Source organism: Mustela lutreola, chromosome 4 (assembly GCF_030435805.1).
Source record: "Mustela lutreola isolate mMusLut2 chromosome 4, mMusLut2.pri, whole genome shotgun sequence".
Taxonomy (NCBI): Eukaryota; Metazoa; Chordata; class Mammalia; order Carnivora; family Mustelidae; genus Mustela; species Mustela lutreola.
Window position 1 is genome coordinate 109,416,048 of NC_081293.1, and position 12,354 is coordinate 109,428,401.

The window sequence follows — 12,354 nt, forward strand, 5'->3', positions numbered from 1 at the left end:
CCCCTTTCAGAGAGGGATGTCTCTCACTGGAGCAGTTTTCTAAGGGTTCTGATTTTGTGCTTCTGATGTTCTATCACTTTCCAGGAGCCAGCTTATGGAGGTTCCCTCCCTGCTCCATTTATCTTCTTACAACTACTCGCAGATTCAGGACTCTGCACATCCTGCCTTGCAAAAAGCAGTCACTGTTTTACTTGTCGAGATCCGATATATTTTCTTATATCTCAGGCTGAATTCATGGGCATTCAGAATGGTTTGATAGATATCCAGCTAAATTCAAGGAACCGGATGTAATTAGGTCCCCTACTCTTCTGCCACCTTGCCTCATCTTGAAAAGATAGTCTTCTAAAAAATTGTCCTGTTATAATCAGGACCACACACTAACACCCCAAAGTATTTTCATCTGGACCTCCTTATCTCACTTTATATCCTTACAAGGGATCACAGACCTTACTGCTAAACTATAAAAATTCTAGAAGAAAATTTAAAATTGGGTATTTTAAAAAATGGGTATTCTCCTCAAATTTCTCTATAGATACAGTACCTATTTAAAAAGCAGGATTTTTTTTAAGAAATTGACAAGCTAATCTTAAAACTTATATGGGAATACAAAGAACTGAGAATAGCTAAAACAGATTTGTAAAGAAAAAAGAAAAAAACGGAGAAATTATATTCTCTGATTTCAAAACTTATTATGACCTTGAGAGATAAAAACAGTGTACTAGTGATGTAAGGATAGACATATAGAGCAATGGAACATAATAGAAATATCCACAAATAAAGACTTATATTTTAAGGATTTCCAAATTGATGTTTGAGAGTGGATTGATATTTTTTCCCAATTATCAATAAAGGAAAAGAAAAGTCACAGTAGGTTCTGAGTGAGTTTGGTTTACATTTCTGAAGCAAGATTCTAGATGTCAAAGCAGTTTTACAAATACCATTCTGGGAACCATTAAAGAGACAGGAGAGAGGCCTCTTCTCCAGGAAGGATTCACAGGGCAGTGAGCTGCCCAAGACTGCCCATCAGTGAGGGAGTCACACTGGGAGGTCTGTGTATATCTGAGACATTTGTTTTATGACCTGGTGAGATCTTCATAACCTTTTACCTTGGCTGGTTTCCTGAATTTGTCAAAGGGCAGATGGAAAGAGATCCTTCCACCTCTGAAAACATTTATTGTGACACAGAAGGGAAAAAAAGGTCAGATTGACAGGGTGCTAGGAAGCAGGGTGGAGGTCAGGTCCTGGGGAGAAATCCTAGCTGTGACTCTGTGGGGGACAGCCCTTGCCCTTCCCCTTGGCATGGAAGGGAACTATGCAGAGAAAGGGAGGAGGGAAAAGAGAGAGAGATCAATGTCTAGGTTTGTTATTCTGATTCCTTGAAAGGACAGTGTTTCTCAGGATCCAGATCCTGGCTGGGTAGGGAATCCCCTGAATCAGTGACTCCTGGGAGAATCCAAGGCTGGCCTTTCTGGTAGCTCCCTGCTGGAGATCCCCTGTGGCTGAGACGAGTGTGTCAGTGGCACCGTTAACCCTCCCAGTCCTGGGCGGGCTGCCATCCTCCCCCAGGCTCTGCCTGCTGCACTCACAGGCTCTTTGTCCATGGCTGCCCCATGGTCTAGGTACCCCCTCTAGGAAGGATCCTACCTGCATAGGACCCAGAGCTCTCCTTGCAGGCTCTGCTTTCCTTGGTCTGTCTGCACCTCTTCCCTGATGTGTACCCTCCTTGTAATGCACAGGCATGCATGTCAACCCCCCCACCCCTTTCCACTGGGAGAAGATGAGCAGAAGGACAGCCGTCGAGATTTGAGCCTGAAGACTTGCTCACCTGCTCCTCCCAATGTGACTGGGTGAGCTCACTGCATGGCGTGCAGTGGGGAAACGGACACTTACCTCATTAGAAAGCTAGAACAGTGCATCAGGGGCCATTTATGAACACCTGTACAGCTCCTGAAGTCTAGCAAGTACTTGTTAAATGTTATTTTCCAATTTTGTTATTCACTTACTTACTCATTTTTTTTTTTTTTTTTTTAGTTCATTCATGCATTTGCTAAATGCTAAGTATTTACTGTACCAGACAGCATGCCTGGGAAGTGCTAGAGATCCAAGTTAGTCAAGACACAATCATGGACTCCCCCACCCCACCCCAGGTCTCCAGTGTTTCATGGAGGCAAATAGACAAATAAGCAGATGATCTTCCTGCTGGAGACACTTGCTCTGAGGGGCTTGGGGAAGGTGAACAATTGGACAGAGGATGGGCACATGATCCAGACTGGGACAGGAGATAGGGAAGGCTTCCTGGAGGAGGCACAGCTTACATCTTGTCTCTGTGTAAAGAGACAAGGTGTCAGGGGACACCTGGTAGAGCTGGAAGGAGATGCATGCTTTGTGACCTGGTGGCAGGGAACTCGGAACTGTGCACAGAAGCTGCTAGACTTGCAGATCTGCCGCTCGGATCTGGGCTGCGGGTACAGCTCTGACAGACACCATTCCCGAGAGAGGTGGCTCCTGGGATCTCCATGCAGGAGCTTCTCTCGAGGTTCCCTGCTCCCCCGAGAAAGGAGGCCTCTGCCCCAAGATGGTGTAGGCTGCCCAGGCAGGAAAGGCTAGAAGGGGGAGGAGGAGAAGAATGATTTAATGCCAAGCAGCTTTAGACACCTCCTCTCTGCTTCCCTTTCCAGGAAGGAGGCAAAGGGCTAAGAAGGTAATGAGTGCAGCTAAAATGTGGAAATGAGGAGCCCAGGCTTGTGAGATTCCCCTCTATTCCTGCTGTGGGCTTGCTCCCTGCCTCCATCCACCTGATCTGATCTTTTCTGCTCAGTTTTTTGAAAAAAGATTTTATTTATTTATTTGACAGACAGAGATCACAAGTAGCCAGAGAGGAGGAAGCAGGCTCCCCACTGAGCAGAGAGTCCAATGCGGGGCTCGATCCGAGGACCCTGAGATCGTGACCTGAGCTGAAGGCATAGGCTTAACCCACTGAGCCACCCAGGCGCCCCCCTTTTCTGCTCAGTTACTGGTGATGTTTCAGAATCCACAGATCCTATTGGATGATGAATGTGGTGTGGGAGTGGCAGCTTCTGCAGATCCAAGATGACAGTCTTGATTTATGCACAGAGCAGATGGTAGGAACCTGAGAGACCTCTGAAGGGAGACTGGCAGGGCCCACTGTTTCCTGTCTGTTCCATCAGACTCTTTTCTCCCTCCGCTCTCATCCTATATGTTTGAAATAGCATCTACCCCAAAATACATTTAACTAAAAATTTTCCAAGTTTATGGCTATCTAATAGGAGCTTCAAATAGGAGAACCTGATTTATGTTGAGTTTTTTGAAACCCTGGACTGGTGCTTACCAGAAGTGCCATTACTCTGTATAGGCAATTCTAGAAACCACATTCTCCAGGATGGAAAGTCCTGCAGTAAAATGGGATCATTTGACATCTACCAGTGCTGAAGATACAGTAAATGGCCACTAAGAACACAGCAAAAAAGATGATAGTGACATTTTAATGGGATTTTTACTTTGAAAAAATTGGGAGTTCCTTTCATAAAGGCTTTCTTGGAGAATGTGTTTTGTGGCACTGTCCTGGGAGTTTGGGGGAGGGCAGGGATTCCTCTGGAATGTTAGGAGGATCAGAGTAGTAAAGTAGTTTCTCTGAGGGCACACGGCCTGTGCCCTCCCTTCTTGTCTGATCCAAACCTCCAGAGCCAGGGAGGGAGGAGCAGCATGGTGTGTGTGATATCACAGAGCACAGGGAGTAGAGAGTGTCCAGCAGTAAAGCCGGGGAAACAGAGTCACCGCAGTGTGAGAGCCGATGTGTATTGTTCTGCAACATGGGAGGTGGGCTTAGCCCTTGATTGTTGGGCCAGGATTGTTCTAAGTACTAGATTTGGGCTGCTGGTTCTGAGCCAGGAATGGAAGTGTGCTAGAGAGCTCAAGACCAGGGATGTAAGGTCTATTTTACAAACTGTGTTCTGAATTCTCACCAATCATGTCACGTTCACTGGAAAACAAACATCTCAGGTGGTGACTTGCACCCCCAGGACTGAAACTCCCATCTCCTCTCAGAGTAGGCTGTGTATCCTGTGTGATCTGGAGGCATGCCTCCCACTCTGCGTGGCTAGTGTGAACTGTCTGGTCATGGTCTCATCACTCCTCATGGACTCCTACCTCCTCTCCTGGGCCTCCCGCTCTACCTGGCTGGTGTGAACAGGCTGATCACGGTCTCATCACTCCTCACGGACTCCACATCCTCTCCTGGGCCTCCCATTCTGCATGGCTGGTGTAAATAATCTGGTCATGGTCTCATCACTCCTCACAGACTCTACATCTTCTCCTGGGCCTCCCACTCTGCCCAACTGGCTTGAACAGGGTGATCACGGGATCATCACTCCTCACAGACTCCTACATCTTCTCCTGGGAAGCCTTGCTCTCAGGAAAGCCCCTGAGTGATGCATGGGGCAGGTTCTCAAAAGCAGCAGGAGAGGACCATCTAGTAGTAAAGGTCTTGAAGTAGGTGAGGGCCCAAAGCTCTGGGCAGGGCAGTCATAAGTCAAGACTGTAGTGGTGGGTTGTTAAGTGGGGAAGTTCTCCACAGAGAAGGACCATTCTATGTTGGGAAGAGGAGGGCGGGTGGAATGGAGGACAGGAATGTTTTGATCAGAGAGTATTCTCTGTGTGTACTGACTCTGTCCAAGTGAAAGTGAAAGAAAATTCATGACATCTTAGGAGACAAAGGGTGTGGGCACAGTGGTTCAGGCAGGGGATTTCTAACTCAGCTTGTGCATAAGCTGGATACCAGTCCTATTCCTCAGCCTTCTGTGTCTGCTCTGTTGGTTGTAGACATGGCATCTGGCTCTTCTCGCCTCCATGTAAGCTGGGGTTGAAAAGTGAGGATGGGGAGAGGGAAAGCACCGCCAAGGGTTGGGGAGTGATTTCAGGAGTCCACGAGGGACAGAGCTTGGGGAGGTGGGGGCAGAGTGGCTGAGAAGGCATCCTACAGGGCCCGAGACAGGCTCTGATCTCTACAGGAGCGGAAGGAAGGTTCTGGGAATAGAAGTGACTTGTTTGGCTCCTCAGTGCTCTTCTGTGTCAGGCCCGACCAGCCACTGTTAGGGGAGAATGGTGGGAAGTGGGAGTGGGCTTTGGGCCCACAGTGCTGGATTTGAACCTATGGAAATGTTGTCTGGAGCCCTTTGTCCTCCTTTTGATTAGGAACCTTGGGCTCTTCAACATCTTCTCCTCCCAAAAAAGAGGTACACAAAACTCCTTCACTCTAAGGTGTTAATGACCAGATCTGTGAGCCTTTAAGGAACACGTGCAGTACATGTGGGCTGGCATGGGGGAGCTGCTTAGCACAGAGGGGCATTGGTCCTGTGAGGAAATGTCTGTGACGTCCAGACTGGGAAGATGGTTTTAAATAGAGCAGGAAGGAGGTCCTCCCAGGCTTGCCAGTGACAACACAGAAGTGCACTGGCCAGCTTCAGGCTATGGAAGGAAGACTTCGATCTGGCCCTACCTTCTGTGAGTGAGGCCCTGGTCTAGCTACAGGAGACCATATTCTGCAATAGGTAGATAGAAACACAAAGGAAGTCCAGGGGAACAAGTTACACTGAACACTGTGTCACTGTAATGTGTGAGTTATTACACGGCCATGGGACAGTAAGAAAGAAATCAGGAGTACGGAGAGTATGTGTCCTGTCCAGGGTTTCCTTCTAAAGTAGTCATGGAGGGCAGTGTGTGAGTGTCCCATGAGCTGACAAGTCTTGATAATTCTCTTTGGGAGCTGCTTTTGGCATCCAGTATATAACTGTGGGTGCTTTGTAATTGGATTTAGTTTTTGGCATTTGACAACCTTTATCTGGATAGGAGGCGTGTGGAGAATGTGGGAAATCACTAATGACATTGGGATGAATGAGACGTATGGTTGTAAAGGAAAAGAATGATTTTCCTGTGTTATAAGCTTGAAATTCCTAAAGAGAAGTTCCACAAAAGGGAAGGACATAGCCTGTTGTATAGGAGCTGGAGGGCAGGGCCAGGCAAGGAGGTGACAGTGGTGTAAATGTGGCAGGCGTTCCAGGCACCTTGATTTGTGGTCTCTTGGCCTTTGTTGTCCAGGTGAAGGTCTATTCCAAGGGAAGGACATTAATGACTTTCACAGCTAACTTGGAGGACAGAGTGAGGAAGATCAACGAACATGTCTGGGCTAAAACCAAGATCCCGTGCAGGACTGTTGCTGGGCTCCAAGATGCTTAAGCCCCAGAGGAAGCTGTCGTCTCACGGCATTGACAAGGAGATGACTGTCCACCTCACTCTGAAGGTGGTGACACCCAGTGATGAGGAGCTGCTGGTGTCTCTGGTGCAGTCAGGTGAGGGGGGCAGAGGCACCTCCTCCAGGTGTGAAGGTCCAGCTCAGTGGCCCAGGTGAAACAGATGATTGAGACCAAGACAGAGATCGAGCCTGAGCAACAGATTGTGACTTGCAATGGCAAGAGGCTGGAAGACGGGAGGACCATGGTGGATTATGGCATCAGATGGGCACTTCACTCTGGCTGGCAGACTACTGCATTGGGGGGTGAGCCTGCTGTTAGCTCCTACTCCTCCCACATCCTTTGATGATTTTCCCAAATGAACGAGAAAGAGAAAGAGGGAAAGTTAGGGGTGAAGTGGGAAGGAGGACTGCAGAAAACTTTTTAACTCCATGATTTTTTGATTGAACACAATTGATTAGGTGTCTGGGTTGTGTATATTACTGAAAATAGAAAATAGTATTTTAAGGCACAGTAGAGATAGCATCCGAGCCAGCTTGCAATTTAATCCTCTCCCTTGTTCCTCTGATTTTTAGAAAAATTCATATTTTTTCTTCTGCCCAACAAGATAGTAAGTTTCACATTGGGATCCATGTTTCCCTAATTTCCCACCGATACATTTTTATCTGTAATATCACTCAATGTGTTGAATTAAATTGAATTTCTGCTTGTAGAGAACAGTGAAATGATTTATATTGAAGTGTGTTAATTCCTCTGATATGATTACAATCTAAGTAATAAAGAATTTAGAAATTCATCTAAACTACCTTCTCTGTCCTTATTTAATGTTGTTTGGTAGGAAATGAATCCCAGCACAGTGTGCCATCTTACTCTTTACGCCCCACTGAGAATTCAGCTCTTCTTATTTCTGGAGATGATGGTGGGCGTGGGAAGACACCTCTCCTGGGGACTCAGAGATTTTGTTCTCTAGTGGGGGGTCCCTCGGGGAGGTATGGTTGTGGAGCCGTCTCTGTCTTGCCTGCCTTAGGGTCTAGCAGGTCTTCTCTGGGGGGGGGGTATGGTTTGGGTGGGGGCTTTCGATTGGTCTCCGGTTGACTCCCAAGGTTGTGCCCAGGTCCTGGCTGACAGAGCCTTTTCTTGGCTGCCTCCTGCACCCCCCACCCCATGTCTGCTCCTCCCTGGGGAATGTGGGTCTCTTCCTCCATCTTCCTCCCTCCCTCACTCCTTTGTCTCACTGTCCCTCTTGTGTCTCATGACTGGTCAAGAACACATTTTCCACACCACCTAAGACATGTCTAGTCCCTTCTGCTCTTTAAACTTGCTCAAGAACCACCTTGTGCAGAAGAGATCCCAGCTGAACCCCAGCGGCACAACCCCCACTTAGGGGAATTCCTTGTTCTGCTTTGGGCTCTAGTGCTCTTGGTGGCACTAGTGACCTGGTTAGGTGGGCATTAGGTTGGACTGATTTCCCTAGATGAGCAACTGCAGCTCCTTGTTTTGGATGGGTCTCCGGCAGGGTAGAGTCTGGGATTTCTCTGTCAACTTGGGGGACTCCTGAGGCCAGACACTGTGGGGTCTCAACAGTGTGTGCCATCAGACTGGGGGAGAGGGAACGTTAGTTGTCCTGTAGTACAGGATCTTGCCAGTGTATGGACTCTCTGGGCGTTGTCACTGGACCCCTGAGGATGGGGAAGTTCCTCTTGAAGTAAGCTCTCTCTCCTTCAGCTTAAGAGAGAGCCAGAAGGCCACTTCCCCTCCCTGAACCTGTAGATGCAGCATAGAGGGATTTGCCCAGAAGGAGAGGAACATCTTGCCGGGGGAGGATGGGGCCTCCCCAAGGACCTCAGACTCCCTGAGGACACATCTTGCCGATTCTCACAGGGAAATGGACAGGCTGAGGGCTCGCTGCCTTCCCAGTGGATATTCCCATCTGTGGGCCCTGGGCTCACCCTTTCTTCCCTCCTCGACCCCGCACTCACCGTCCAGCCTGCCCTCTCCCCACACTGCCCAGGAGCTTCCTGGCTGCCACCTTCACTTCCTTGTTCCTGAGGGTGTAGATGAGCGGGTTGAGGGCCGGGGTGACCACGGTGTAGAAGAGTGAAGCGAACTTGCCCCGCCCCTGGTCGTAGCGGCGCGTGGGCTGTAGGTAGGTGTAGATGGCCGAGCCATAGAAGAGGCAGACAGCGGTCAGGTGGGACCCGCACGTGCCCAGCGCTTTCCTGCGGCCGCCCCGGGACCGCATGCCATAGATGGCACGGGCCACGGCGCCGTACGAGGCCAGGATGGACTGCGGACGGCAGCAGCAGGATGACCACGCGCGCAGCGAACATCTGGCGCTCGGTGGTGTCGCGGCCGCCACCACAGGCCAGCTGCAGCAGCGCGGGGAGCTCGCAGAAGAAGTGGTCCAGCCGGTGGGGTGCGCACAGTGGCCGTGCGGCCAGGAGCGCGCTCTGCGTGGCGGAGTTGGCCAGGCCGCCTAGCCAGGAGGCGCAGGCCAGCGCGCGGCACCGGCGTGGGGAGGCGAGCTCGGCGTGGCGCAGCGGGTGCACCATGGCGGCCGCGCGGTCCAGCGCCATCACCGCCAGCAGCAGGCACTCGACGGAGCCCAGCGCCAGCGACGTGCACAGCTGGGCCAGGCAACCTGCGCGGGACAGCCACAGCTCTGCGCCGCACAGGCTGGCCAGCAGCGCTGGCGCCACGCTCGTGGTGAAGCCCACGTCCACCAGCGCCAGGTGGCACAGGAAGTAGTACATGGGTGTGTGCAGGCGCGGGTCGCGCACGGCCAGCAGCACGAGGGTCGAGTTGCCTGCCAGGGTCAGGAGGTAGCAGAGCAGGACGAGGGCGAAGAGGGCGGGCTGCAGCGTGGGCCAGTCGGAGAAACCCAGCAGGAGGAAGTGCTCCTCGGTGCTGTGGTTGGCCTGCGGGAGGAAACTCCCAGAGGGTTTGGAAGGTGGCTGAGCGAAAGGGTGAGTTTACCCCCTGGGAGCTATCGCGAGCCAGGCTGGGAACGTGGCGGTTGGGGAGCTGGATGGGAGCGGGAGCGAGGAGTGCGGGGGTGGGGTGGGCAGGGGATCTGATGGGAGCGAGCTGAGCGCACCTCGCTCTCTCAATTACAGACTGGAGCCCTGGCTTTGGGAAGCTAGCCCTACCTCAGTACAGCTTGGCTGATGAATTATTTAGCAGACACTTTGGGGAGAAGGAATTTCCACTTGTGGAAGAACCGATTTAGACTGGGAGAGGGAAGATTGCCCAAGGTCACAGCTAGTGAGTAGCCCTGTGGGGCTTGTAGTCGGGCTTGTCTCCTTTCCAAATCAGTGCTTTTCCTGCTCCTTCCTGGCTTCTGACTGCACTCCTCGGGGCCAAAGTAGAAATCTAATCTTCCTCCCATAGACTAGTCCTTAAGATACTGGAAGACAGAGTCCCCTCTGAGCCTCTCTCCCTTCCTTCCGAAGTGTATAGTGCCTGCAAGTAAGTGCAGTGCCCTAGGCTGGGTAGAGCCATCACTTGGGAGATTAGAACCATCTATTGCCTTCTTTGTTTTAGGGATTCTACTTCTGAGAATACAACCATTAGCTTCTGACTACTGAGTGCTGCTCTGTGGGGAGTCTGTGTTCTAGGCTGTCACCAGTGTCCATTGCCCCTCTGGCTTCTCCTTAGTGTGAAGGTCATGATCTGGGGGCCTTGAAACCCAGAGTCATCTGGCAGAACATGAAGCTAGAACCCAGGAGCCCTGGGTCCCACCAGCGTAATTGTCTTGGGCCAGTTGGATTATTTGATATGGAGAAGTCACTGCATTTCCCTTTGCCTTCATGTTTCCATGTGTAAGAGAAGGAGTATGACCTAGGTGATCTGTAGGGCTCCTGTCTTATCACCTGGCTTTCATTGCAAAAAAAAAAAAAAAAATTGTCATTTGAATAAAAGGGGACCCAACACAGAAGCCTTTAACCCTAAAGAGTGACACTGAGTCACATTTCCTAATGGTACAGAAACTGTCCAGTAGATGCGATGACTAAATGTTACAGCAAAATCTCGCTCCTGCACACTTCCTGGCAGGTGTGTGGAGATAGGTAAACTTCATAGTCACTATTCTGAGTTTAAAAATCATGATCCCCCAATTTTCTTTAAAATGTTTCAGGAAAAATCTCCCCCCCACCCCGAGAACATTGTGCTTATAGGGATCCATTTATGATCACAAGATGGAACAGGTGTTCATGGTGTGAGTCAGAGCAAGGGTGGGGGCGTCAGACCGCCGGAGCTCCAGTCTTGGCTCTGCCATTTCCTAGCGGAACAATCCTGGGCACATGGCTTCACTTGTCTGTGGCTCCGTGTCCTCACTTGAAAGTGGACTTGATGGAGGGTTGAAGCACGGAGAGCTCTTAGAATAGGCACAGGACCGAGTGGGTGTTTAGTAAGTGCTTGCTCTTATCATCCACACAAACATCAGTGGGGTGCTCCCACACCAGTTAGGGCCAGAGATGGCTGTGAGTTTAGGTCTTTTTATTGATTAACTCTGGTCTTTATTCACCTGGAAGTGAGGCAATACTCCTGTTCTAAGAGGAAGGTGGGCGGGCAGCTGAGGTTAAATAACTCATTCAGGCCACACTGTTTGTTAGTGCTTGTCAGGATTTCACCTGAATCTCACTGATTCCAAGAGCCTTGCTTTATATCTGTGCACATTTCTTTAAGCCAGGCTCTACTCTGCCAGAGGCTGTGGAGGATGGAAGGACATGCGAACCCTAAACTCGCTGCAGAGCCCTGGGGCCATAGGGGAGAGTAATACAGGTGAGAGCTGACATTCAGACTGATGGCCCAATGTTGCTAGAGATGTTGTTCTAGAGAGTCCAGATTTCTAATTCTGAGATCATGTAGACACACACACGTTCAGCCAGCCAATCCCTGAACAGTTCCCCTCCAGACACGCCAAACCCCGAAAACAGAGACAGAACAATAAAATCACACAGCCAACACCTGTACCCCATGGACACACACATTCCCAAATACTCAGACACATATGTGCACATACATGTCCCCTCATCACTCCCCTGAAGCTTCCAGAGGCAAATCTGTTGTAAAAATATTCTAGGATGTGTCCCCAAACCTTATTCAGTATTCTAGAATGTGCATATCATCTGCAAGACCATCTTCCTACCTTCATGTCCGGGTCTCTGGAACTGATGTTCCACTGCTTCTTTCCAGATGATCAGTCAGTCTGTTGTGTCTGCTCTAGATCCTCAGAGTTGGAAATGGCTGTTGGTGGGTGGGTGGGTGATGAGAGAGCAAATGGCATGACTGTTGATTTCGAGAATGGGTACCTGAGGTCAGAGTCAGGTCCTTCCTTCAGGAACAGGACATGGAGTGGCAAGCCCCTTGCTTGTCAGTGGAAGAGTGAACATAAGGTCTTCAGCAGAGAAGCCAGCCAGGTCTGGAGAAGCACCGAGATTCAGGCAGAGTGGCGGTGTCTGTTCCCAGAGAGCCAGCACCAGGATGAGACCAGGCAAGGACTGGTGTCTTGGGCCGGTCGCAGGTTGGCAGTGGCTGCATCTGGCTGCGGAAATTGTCTTCCGGATTCTAAAGGGCTCAGAAGCCATGGAGCAGGGATGTTGGTGAGCCGCTCACTGGAGAGGAGGCAGGGGAATCAATTCTCCCTGCTGTTGAGAAGAGAGGATGGGGCCCTGGGGAACCCCTCTCCCACTCCCATAATGAGCACCTGTGTGGATTTGTCCAGAAGGGAGTCCCCAGGGCAAGGAGAGGAACATTCTGGAGGGAAAGGCCCTTGAGGGTGGTGTGTCCCTGGCTGTGTGGAGGCCAGAGGCAGCCCCGGGCTTCCTCTCCAGCCCCTGTTCTCCTAGCATAGTGGTGTAGGGTTTTGTTCTGGGGATGAGGGACCTTGAGCAGCTGCATGACCTCAGTGACTCTCGGTGTCAGTATGAAAATGGGGGAGACAGTCCTTGTCTGTGGGAGGGGCTTGAGGTCTGGCAAGGTCATCCTCAGTTCTGACCCTCCTGTCATCCCCCTTCACCACCACCCTTTCTTGTGGCTCTCACTGCCTTTGCTCTGTCACTGGCTCAGCCCCTCTCCCAGGAGGGCC

The 12,354-nt window shown here is 50.6% G+C and overlaps 1 pseudogene; it reads right to left on the bottom strand.

The window, feature by feature from the left end:
- Positions 1–8,241: 8,241 nt before the first annotated feature.
- On the bottom strand, positions 8,242–11,421 carry LOC131830162 (putative olfactory receptor 2I1; annotated as a pseudogene).
- Positions 11,422–12,354: the final 933 nt, after the last annotated feature.